Source organism: Leptosomus discolor, chromosome 5, assembly GCF_034619465.1.
Source record: "Leptosomus discolor isolate bLepDis1 chromosome 5, bLepDis1.hap2, whole genome shotgun sequence".
NCBI classification, from domain to species: Eukaryota; Metazoa; Chordata; class Aves; order Leptosomiformes; family Leptosomidae; genus Leptosomus; species Leptosomus discolor.
The window spans coordinates 50,843,841-50,854,405 of NC_141395.1; positions in this window are offsets into that span (position 1 = coordinate 50,843,841).

Consider the following 10,565-nt stretch of genomic DNA (forward strand, 5'->3'; position numbering starts at 1 on the left):
ACACCATCGAGGGTTTCTTAGTGAAGGTGCTAATGTGCGTTATGATTTTTGCCCATAAGGCTAAATATATCTGGGTATGAGGGGGGTTGGTTTGGGTTTGTTTTTTTTAAAAAGATTACTGACGTGCACTGTCCTACGTCCTTGGTGGTTCAGCCACTGTCATTTAGAGCTGCCAGTTATGCTAAGAACCAGTAACACTGGAATGCACTGTCCTGATTGAATGCATTTATGTTTTGCCACGTACACCATAAAGACAGACCGGCTTACGTAAGCCCTCTGACTTCACGCCGAGGGTATAAAATCTAGCCCTGGGAAGCAGAAGTGCTGCTTACCTAGAAGAGGCTCTCAGCACAGTTTTGCAGTGCTTTACTACTTTTTTTTTCTTTCACTGAAAAATCAAGCTTACTAGCAGTGTAGATCACCTTTACAGCTGAGCAACCATTTCCTCCCAACACCACACCTTGACCTGGGCTCTTCACTTGCAGCCTGTGCACAGAGGAGTGTAATCAAATAGAAGTTAATCTTTTCCTCCACCACAACAGTGACGTTTCAAGACGAAGCCGATTGGAGACATTACGCCAGGCTCCACTCGAAGCCGCAGGAGTGAAAGAGCCTTGCAGTATGCCCAGCTCCAGCCTAGGCAATGTATTCCCCGGGGAAACAAGAAGAAAGCATACCACTTCTGAAGTTTTAACATCCCATTTCCACTGCAGTCAGCAGGCACAAGAACAGACTTTCCAGCTAATTAAAGAGCAGTTCCTTTAAGCTGCAGACCTACATTGGGTTCTGGTGCAGACTACCTGCAGACTCATAACAGGAGTGCCAGAGCCTGAAACACAGCATTCTGCTATTTTCAAAACCCATTGAAAAGAACAAAATATAATGCCCCTCTGTGTTTCTGACACGTGGCTGCCAGAAATACTGCAAAGTTCACCTGATAAAGGTCAAAGCTTTGGTCACAGATTCTAAAGCATCCAAAGGCAGCAGAGAACTGTAACATGGCTACAGTAATAATATACTCTCTATCAACCAAGCACACTAATACGAATAGCAACCGATTCTGCTTTGCAGCCTTCCCTCCTGTAACTCAGCAGACGGGGACTGTCTTCTGTACAAATGGCTCAGGCAGTGGTTGTACTAACTGGATTAGGCAGCACGACAAGTTATCAGATGTGGCACACTGGAAGAGCTGGGTGTTTTCAACCATTGCTCTCCCGACACAGAGACTGAAGGCAAGGCTACCCCCAGGACTTTTTCCCAACCCCAGAGAATCATTCAGTGCAACACCAGCCAATGCTAGCAGGCTATGACAACTGAAAGTAGCTATTGTAGGACAAAGAACCCCTTATGAAGATCTGTTCATCCCTGCTAACAATCAGGCATATCATTTCCTGGCCAAGGGCATTTACTGGAGTCAACACTTACATTCTTGTCATTTACAGGGAACTCCCTGCATTCAGTTTTACCCCATAGCATCCATTCAGAAAAAATCTGGTACTCTTCCTGCGTCTTTATTGTGCAAAAGTGGGTTTCATGTCCCAAGAAGACATCTGGATTGCCAGTTTAAGACCACTGACCTGGCCTGTCACTGCTACAGACAGAAGCATGCATGGGCCGAACTCTCCAAGACACCCTCAGAGAGACAAGTACAGCACATTGCCTGCCACTAGAATATACCTTGGCTTACAGGGAAGGTTTGTCGAGTTACAGATCTGAGCCTCCGCATGAGAGGCTTAATTCTGCTTTTGCCGGGGTTTATGCATAGCCTGAGCATGAGCCCAGAAGTCACCCGAGACAATTCTCTAGTTTTCAGAAGTAATTCTGTCGTAGAAGACAGGGACCGCGCAAGCACTCCTTAATTCAAACGACCCTCTTTGCTCAGATTAATCTATCTTATGGTGGCCATACAGCGGGGTTGCTACAGCACCTCCCAAACAAGGCACTTAAACACATCAGCCTCCTGTGCTCTTACCTGCAGGACTTTACAGGAGCATTGCTCCTCACTCATTCCCAGCTACAAATCCTACCTGGTGATGAAGGAAGCTGACTCGCTAAACATCACCTAGGGAAGTCTGACGGTCTCCACCCTGAAACACAAGCCAAGCCAGAAAAAAGACTGTAGTCCACCCTTCCAAACCTGCCGTAGAACAACTTCTGGGCTACCTGTCATCCCTAACTCATCCACTTCAGGGAAGACAATACTCCCCTGCCAGCCACAACAGTTTATCTGCTTCTTCCCCAGGAGCTCCTCAGCACAAGCAGGGATTCAGGGCAGACAAAGGCACTGCTAAGGGCGGTCTGAAGAAGATAGGCTCTGCTAGCTGTTCCTGTGGAGCACTTGGAGAAGGAATGAATTTCTCTCCAAGGGACTTTCCAAATTAAAGTGATGGCCCCAAGGAAACAAAGCAGGATGGGGACGACAGACAGGACCCACATGGAACCCAAAAGAAAGGTTTTGCTCTGCAGCGTGAAGTTTTTTGACGAGTTTAGCAGCTCTTGACACTCCAAACATAGCTAGGCAATGGCAGGAATCAAGATTTCTCTACACGATGAAACCTGTAGGCTCATTATGAAGCCTTTCTAAAGGGCCCTCCCATGACCACAGTATCCCACTGCATGGCCTTCCTCCTCCTCCTCACTCTTCATGGTAATTCAGAGCGTATACAGCTGGCTCAAGGTGGAATAGAGGATGTAGAGCCACACCCTGCTAGATGTATCCCGCCTTCCCAGTGCAGGACATACATACATTTTAGAGTTGAAGCTTAGGTTTAGACTTCTGTTATGTGGCTTAGAGTAGTTACTGTGCATGCTCGAGTATTTTGTACTTTGCCCTACATAGCAAATTCAATTGTTACAGGTGTACCTTGGTTGTCACTGCAGGTATCGGCTGCAAGCCAGTACCTGAAGAGATCTTGAAGCCTAAGGATGCACCTGCTCCAGAGACAAGTAGCAGTGGGGTTTTGCCCACTATGTGAGAGATTAAAACAGAAGATTTTGTTGCTCCAGAACCAGTACTGATTTACCCTTACCAACTCAGGATAACTAAGAGGTTGGTACTTAAGTCATCTATGCCATTTTAGAAGCTGAAGTTCGAGAGACCGGCATGAAGGTGCTTGAACCAACTATTGAGAAGTTCAACTGAATGTCACTAAGTGGCTCAGGAAGGCTCAGCAAGGCTCAGCAAAGTGTTACCATCCCAACTCCTACCATTAATCATGTTGTAATCTTGTCTGCTAAGGTTAGAGAATGTGCTCAAAGCTTTCCCAGGTAACTATTTAGCACCAACAGTCAGCACAGATTGTGCACATCATGAATCATAAGGGAGGGAACTTCCTGCATAGTTAGGAAAGCCGTTAAGTTTGAGCAAACACGGTTAACCAGATATTTGCCTGCCTAGTCTCATACATCATTCTTTCTTCAGATACCACCTGCTACCCAGGTCTGCAGCTTCCACTTTAGCCCAAGGCTCTAGCGGCAATTTAATTATGGCAACACAATATTAAAGCACTTCTACCTGGTTGGTAGCTAAGCAAAGATAAGATATGGCAGCCTTGCAGAGAAGCTGCCTTTCCCACATTTAGTTCTAGCAGAACAATAATTTGTTTATGCATGAAGACGTTATAACCCTCTTTCCCTAAAGAAACCAAACCCAGCTCAAGTACAACTGAATACGACCTCTGGGCTTTGAAGAAACTAAGCTATGTATTCAGTAGTGTTTCATACAAAGAGCTGAATTCAAAATGGAAAGGCTACCACTAATGCCTCAGGACTGGAAGGATGCAGATGCTACCACTCTAGGACAAGATCCAAACAGTATTTTGGATGAAGCTACCTAAATAACCAACCCACAAGATCTGTGCCTAATCAAATCAGAGTTCTGCTGCTACGTAGGCACCTTCACCATCTTGGACGTCCTACGTTTGCGGCCTGTTTAAGCACAGAGATGCCCAACTTATGCACCACAGCCCATACTTGTGGCAAGCCTACCATGACTCCACCACTTAATTCAACAAGCAAAAGATAGTGGGGAAGATGAGGAGAAGAGTTTGTTGTCACAGAGGGGGAAGAGGCACCTGCTGTTTGGGGGGAGGAAAGATTCAATCTCTTATTTCAAAGTTGATTGTTAAGATTCAACTGCCTGCTGAGCCTATTCCTGGTTTGAATCCACCTCTTCTGCAGTCTGCTAACAGGCAAGACTGAGCGAAGGCCTTCCAGTAACTGCGGCTGGGGTAAAGACTTCCAGCCAGGTCTTCCCCTACCCCCATCTTTCCCAGGTAGATCCCAATCACACATCAACAGTCAGGCTCCTCTCCCCACTTTACCTGAGTTTTATAGGGCATAAGCCATTTTAAGAACTATAAAGCTACTTAAGCATCTTAAGCCAATCTAGGTTCTCTAGCATCAACTTGATCTTCCAAGTCTTAACAGTTTAGAGATGAGCAAAGCCTTTTAGCACCTGATCCACAGCCTTAAAACTTCATTAAGAGAGAAAGATGCCATGAAGCAATAGGACAGAAGCCCAAACACTAACCATTATATTAGTACATTCCTGCTCCTATTTCCTCGTTGTGCTCTCTCTCCTCCCTTTAACAGCAGACACCTCCCAGCCCCTGATACTTCTGCACGACGTGAATGGAGCTGCACAGCCACACCAGTCGCTGAACAGCACGAGTACAGGCTTCTGCAGCCCTGTCAGTACTGGTCAGCAGACGGTGGCTTAAGGGTTTAGGCATTTGCTGTCTTCTAGCAGAGTCCAAGCATATTAACCACCATATCAACATCACAATATCAACGCCACCATATTAATCTCATTACTTAAGCCTCCTCCCACATGCTGTCTCTGGACTAGCTCTCCCTGATGCAACAGCATTGTCCAGTATGGTTCTTTGTATAGAAGTATCTTCTGCAGCATTTTCTTAAGACTAAATGCTGCCTTCACTTACCTATATTAGAAAAAAAAGAAACAAAAAGCAAACAGAAACCCAACAAAAACCAACCTCTCTGAGAATGCTCTGTATTCTCCCAAGATGTATCACCCTGCAACACAAACACTTCTGAGTGTTACAGTTAACAATATGGGGTTGCTAGTACTGCTCTTTTCTTAAACCAAAGTCTCAGCCTGCAGCATTTCAGACAGCTGACGCGTGTCTTGGCGAAGACAGCAATTCTCCTCTCCTCCTCCCAATCCAATTATAAACTCAGACTAATTTCCTGAGATCTTGTGAGGGAGTAGATCCACACTGTGGCATATTTTGCTGCTAGACAAGCTGATACCACAGTAAGACTCTTAACTCGTTTGTATCAGACAGAAATCTCTGTATTTGCCCAAGATCTCCACCACCTTTTGAAAACAACTGCTCCAGCACTTACAAGATGTTTGTTAGGCAGAAATCCCCGACTTAGGGCAAAGTTCTGTGTCTCAAACAGTGACCAAAGCAGTCACGTTTGTCAGCTTCAGCAACGATGGGTGAAAAGCATTTCCAACCTACGGGAAGAGTCCAGGCTAAAGGACGCAGTAGCCAGCACCCCAGTACCAGTGATCAGGCAGGACACTGCATTGACTTTGGAGAAGTCAGGCCAAACTCGGCAAATACACAGGAACATTTCCAAGTAAGATTAACAGAGTCAAAACACTGTCAGGTAGATTTGAGAGGAATGTATTTAGTTATTTGACTGCAGCTGCTTATCCCAGTTATGCTGCCATTCTCTAGAGACTCTGATCCCTGATAAGAGACTGAACCTGTCAAAAATGCTCGAGAAACAGTGCTGAGCTGCAGCCAGATGACAGTTGGAAAAGACTAGGAAGAAAAGGTTGTAGTGCAGAATGGAATTGTTTTAAACAAAGTTTTAGTATGTAACCTTGCAATCTAATTAAAAGCTTTACTTGAGTGAGTTTGATTGGAGCAACTCCCAGTCTCCCTCAGAAGACAAGTCTGCTCTTTTGCACTCTTAAAGCAAACCTCCCTCTTCCAACACTGCACCCCAGAGCTTCCATTTCTGAAAAGCAGCCCCAGAAAAGCCCGCCATTCCCACTCCACAATATCAGGTCCCACGACAAAAATGATACTGATGTTTTAACAACAAGACATATTAGGCTGAATCACGTACTGTGATATCTGAAAGGATATCACTAAAAAAAGCACCATCCATAGTCTTAGCAACACCTTAACACCAGCAAACACTCTTCAGTGCTTGAGGTACACACTAACTCCCACCATCTAATTACCAAGTTCATGCCTGGATTTGGTGTAGCACAGAATTGCATCGTTTACTATCAAGGACAGACGAGAATTTACAGCAGTAGAAACTATTTTGATTTCAGTTAGGAGTCTGTAGGAAAAAGGTAGCTGACTAGTCCAATTAGGCCAGATTCTAGGGGGGGAAAAAAAAAGTCCTGTATTTACATAAAAGGGACTGACTTACATTTTTCTCAAGACGAATGAGTAAGCAATTTCTTGGGCCTGATATGTGATTCCAGACCTTTAACACACAAGCTGCTCTTGGCAAATACATTTTAGAAAGCCATCAGCTTTTCCCTAACACCCCCTTTTCCCCAGGGGGGAAGTGAACATATGCCTCTGCAGCAGGAAGAGTTCACTCTCGTATACAAAGAAAAGTTTGAAGTAGACAAATTAGCTATCAGTGTCACTATGCTACAGATACCTTGTAGCTGGATCCTCTCCTCTTAGTCTTTAGTCTATCATTTAAACAGAGCCCAGGGAAACTAGGCTGAAGTTAAGTCTTTGAATTCCCTTCTCAGACTCCTCAATTTATTCTTCACTCACTCCAGTGCAACTTCCTTCATTCCTCCAGCAACTTACCCCAGTTCTTGCTCTCGGATTCTCCTAGCAAAGCTCCTGAGGGCAGACAAAAGCTGGCCCAAAAGCTTCGAAACACATGTCAGTTCAGCTAAAGATGTTAGCTGGCCCTTCAAAAGCTCTGAGACAGTCACTTCTGTGATCAAGGACGTGGTAGTTTTTAGTGTTGTCATACAAGTCACCCAGAAATAGTCAGAGCACAGTAATCTGCAGGTGGGCTCCCGTAAAGCATGCACACATAAAACCAGCTGGAATGAAATGTGTTAGAAGCACTGCTAAGTTTACCATCGAAGACTGTACAGAAAGCTCCATCTTGACAAAACAGCCTTCTCCTGTTGACTGAATTCCACTCCAGACATCCCTAATACTAAGGAAGGAAACAGCTATTTGGCTGTGCTCTCCTAAGATCCCACCCAGTTTTCTAAACGCAGGCCATGCTCAGATACCTTCACCCTTGGCAACCTCACTGCAGGTTTGATGGGACTTAATGGAAGCATCATCTGGACTTCTGTGGTTACACGTACACGCGCTCCTCGGTGGCAGCTTCATACAGAAGCCTGGCAGCCAAAATTTTGCCAGGTGGTTTGGATACCTTACTTTTTTTTTTTCTGCCTAATCCCCTGATTAGGCTACCCTGCCCTCCTTTAGGCTCACAGCATCAGCTGGCTTAAACCAGATCAAACAGAAGCCAACTGAAGGTACTTGATACCAGCCTGGAGCCATTCCAGTAAGCTACAAAAGCGAGCAAAAGCCTAGGCTTCTAACTTACCCTTTTCATCCTCAAACCAACTTTAAGCGTATTGCAACTTGGAAGAGAATTATGCCCCTCCAATAAATGCATACCAAAATGTGGAAATTTATTTGAAATCTTACAGCTGAATCCAGGCTTTTTTGTACACACCCTTACCGAGCAGAGGTGGCTACATACAAGTTCCTGGGACACCAGTTATTTCTAAGTGGTCCCTCCCAAGAAACACAAACCTTTCTAATTTCTCGAGTCTCGCAGCTCCTTGCAGTCACATCATGTTCTGCAAAGCTGTAAAAACGTACATTTTTTTGCCAGAACTTCCACACACAAGTTACTGGGTGCACAGTTCAGCTGTGCTCCTGCTGTAGTCTGGCTCTTTATCCTGTTATTCAAGACAAAGACAAGCTTTTTGCTTAATAATCGAACACAATGATGGCAACCATCAGGTTTATACTCTCGTTCCTTCTCCAACATTCACTAACTGGGTTTAAGATTTAGACTGGTGCTGTCAAACAAGTCTAACTGTATAACAATTAAAGTATGATTTCTCCAACACAAGCAACTGCAATTAGCAAGCTACATAGAAATCTTATTAACATTTTTGCTCTTGGCTGATCTGATAATGTGAAATGCCCATGAAACTATAAAACCCTGCCTAGCCAACAGTAGAAGTCCACCCGTACAATCAATATGCAATCATATATACCCCAGAAATCTTTCAGGTCATAACAACATGCTCCTGATCCCCCTTCCCCAACCGGCCCAATCACACCTTTAGACTAGTAACACTTTTTGCCACAAAGCCCTCAGAGAACCAGCCTATGCATGAGGTAATTAAAAGCCAACAATAGACACTGAGACAGTTTTGCAGCTTGTCCAAGCAGACAAGCCCGTAACAAAGGCAAGCCCATATTATTCATCTGCATTTCTCACCCACTGCCGAATTTTGGTCAACCCATCTAATCTGAAGAAAATAAGACCCAACACTGGACTGCTAATGGCACACCAACAGACTGCTGGTATAAAGTACTCTTGCACACTGCTGCAGCAGTTCACTATCACTGGTCATTTGGAAACGCAAACCAACTTGTGTTGTTTTCTCTGCAGCATCAAACAGGACACATTACCGATTCCTTTACAGTCCAACATTTTACCAGACACCCATCCAACTGTGTAACACTTGAAGTGTCCTCTTCCAGATGGAGTCTGGTGGCAACTGGCCCGTACTGCTACACAGCACACTCAGCTGGGCAGCACCAACTCCTGCAGTGCTTCCAAACCGGTACGGAGCAATGTCTGTCACTAGCAAGGGGACCTTGAATCACATTCCGCCAGGGCTTCAAACTGGTCAAACTCAAGATGCAGGGCTTGACTATTCCTGCAGTGCTTTTAATATCATTTAAGAGATAAGAGGGAGAATCCTGCAACTCTGCATGCAATGAACCAGGAGCAATTCACTAACAAACCAACTCTGCTGAATGGCTTATTTTTTTTCTAATATAATGCAGATAATGCATCTACCTTTAAAGTATTATGACCCCTGAAGTTCCCATTATATTAATAAGTACTGTGAGATTTTATCCGATATGTCCTTGAATGACTTTTAATGCTGCTTGAGCTGAGCAAATCCTGTTAAGAGACATTTGCTCCTACTCCAAGTCAGACTAGGACAGCAAATTAAATGAAACTGTTAGCCTACAGAGGTACTGCTGTCACACAAATCACCACAGTCATAAATGACCAATTACTCCAAAATCAGAGGAAGGCAAAGAAAAGGGTCAAGACAGTTCGTCCAGAGACAATTCGCCGCAAAGAGATAAAGCTTTCAAGGATTTCCAGGTCCTACAGGAACTTGAGCACACTCCCTCCCATCAGATCGGACTTTGGATATAAGACATCACTTTTTTGCCTCTAGGTGACATTATAGGCAACCTATATTTGCTTTTTTACAACCTACACAGGTTCTGATTAGAAAAGTACTGATCTCTCAAGATTTCCAAGCAGTAGTCATATTTATGCATGATCTAGTTGTGTCCCAGTCCATCCCGCACAAAGGTAAGTTTTCCTAAACTTCGGCACGCTTGGATAAGCTGATCTCCAAGCTCCTCACTTTTATTTCACAGCAAAGTAAGTAGAGCAAGTTAAATCATTTATTTTACTGAAGTATACGAGAGTGGACAAAACTGGAAATATATCTAGACGAACACAAAGCTAGGCAGCCGTTCTTCCCGATTATGGTATAGCAAACATGATGGAAACTACAGGGGAAGGGAAGAAATGCAGTGGGTTTGAAGGAAAGGGAGCTTCAGCTCTAAAAGTTGAGGGAGGAGGAGGGGGGAGAAAAGAAGGAGGTTGGGGGGGGGGGGTTGTTCAGTTTTACGTGGTTTTGGTTGTTTGGGATTTGTTTTTAACAAAAGCACACCTCCACTGTTTTTCGTGAGCGGCTGGTCCAGAACTTCACTGGACTGTTTCTACAAGTTGCCTCCGCGCAGTATTTGACCTGGAACCGTGCATCACAGCAAACACTAAGAATAAAGCTTCGTGCTGCTAAGTGAAGTCTAACTTGAGCATCGTTCCCTACAGCACAAACTAACCCAGCACACGTCCCATTTCACAACAAAAAAAGCCACATATATTCATAGCCACCCTAAGTACTGGTCATGTGCCAGTCTAATAGATCAGTTCTGTTTAAGGGACTAGCCTGGTAAACTTTTCAGACTTTATGCTTAAGGATTGGTCCAGCTGATACCCAGCACATTACTGTTACATCAGGTTTGGCACATCATAGCCCAGCCATCAGCACAGGAACCGCTCAAGTAATTCAGAGCTTAAACAGCTATTGATAATGCAATTCACAAGTTTTCATCCTGTACTGCCAGATAAAAACTGAAGAGAGTAAAGTCCAAGCACTGACTTGCATACTGCTTGTTCCCAGCTGTCAATCCCCAAGCGTGCACTTTAGCCAGGGAGCTGTGATACAACATTATTGTTAAGGAGCC